We start from the raw sequence: 1,401 nt of genomic DNA, 5'->3' as shown, positions 1-1,401 counted from the left end.
AATAGGGTTATATCATCAAATTTAAAAAAAAGAACTTTTATCATTTTTATAAAGTTCAATGTCGTTAATAATTATTAAGTATATAAAAAAATTTTTTTCGTCCATTGTTATTGTAAAAAATAAAGTAGAAATATTCAAATATTATCACGTGATCTGAAACGCTTCGCTATTGGTGTGACGTCATAATGTAAGTGCCTCTTCGCGCGCGTCCATTCTCTGCGTGTCATCCCTGTGTGTCTCAGTTTGTATATAATTGTTGAAAGATTCTTTACTGATTATTATTACAATAATGGCAAACAAACTTGATTCTGGCTTCGTCAAAGCTGATGCTCGTAATATACCAACAATTGATATGTTCATGATATGTGAGTTCATAAAAAACAGTGATGATTTTAACTCTGTGGAAATACGCAACAAAAAGCTAGCAACGTGAGTATTATACTGTTTTCATTTCTCGCTTATCGGCAATTACGCTAGTTATCAATAAAATTATTGAAGAACAATTTGTTATAGATCATCTCGAGAAAACTATGGAGACCAAGCAATAGGTTATGTATGTCTCAAACGAGATGGGCCAATCTGTACTGTCAAATGTAGAGTTTGTCCTGAACATCGAGTACGAGAAAAAGGTTATGCAGTGACATTAACAATAGATGAAGATAATGACAAAATTATTGACGTTCAGTGTCATGATTGTGCAGCAGCAAATGGTAAATTTGATTAAGGGCCAGTTTCACAAACATCGGTTAACTGTTAACTAGGGTTCAGTCGACTCCCTATGTTTTTCATCTTATTATTTAAGAAGAGACAGCGGATCAATTAACCTTTGGTTAGCAGTTAACCGAAGGTTAACTGATCCTCTGTCTCTTCTTAGAGAACAAGATAGAAAAAGATAGGGCGTTGACTGAACTCTGGTTAACAGTTAACCGACGTTTGTGGAACTGGCCCTAAGTGTGATAAATTGATCTAGTGAAAAAATATTTCTGACTTTTCATAAAATTTTCTGAATTATAATGTTCTTTTTTATCTTGTTGCATAGGTGGTTGCAAACATGGTATTGCGTTCTTAATGTGGATTCATCGTCGAAACGAACATCCATCAGTCACCGAAGGAGAGTGTTATTGGAGAAAATCATCCTTAGCTGGAGTAGGGACTGTCAAAAAATTTATTGAAGTCAAAGAATTTAATAAGCCTACCTCGTGTATTTCTGCTGGTCCATCAACTTCAACTAGTTGTTCCTCTGTGTCTAATACTGGGCAGCAATTTTTCCAGGATCTTTTAAGAATTGCTGAAGAAAAGCAGCTAGATAGCCAATTAACAAGGCACCATTTTATAATAAAAGAACGTGAAATTATGTCTTTGTCGATTCATCAGCTCTTAATTAATTTTAAAAATTCTGGT

The 1,401-nt window shown here is 34.0% G+C and overlaps 1 pseudogene; it reads left to right on the top strand.

Moving 5' to 3' along the window:
* The first annotated feature begins 76 nt into the window (after positions 1 to 76).
* On the top strand, positions 77 to 1,401 carry LOC105556219 (annotated as a pseudogene).

Source organism: Vollenhovia emeryi, unplaced genomic scaffold (assembly GCF_000949405.1).
Source record: "Vollenhovia emeryi isolate VEMERY1.0 unplaced genomic scaffold, V.emery_V1.0 DF948998.1, whole genome shotgun sequence".
Classification (NCBI taxonomy): Eukaryota; Metazoa; Arthropoda; class Insecta; order Hymenoptera; family Formicidae; genus Vollenhovia; species Vollenhovia emeryi.
This window is presented reverse-complemented; position numbering and strand designations above follow the sequence as displayed.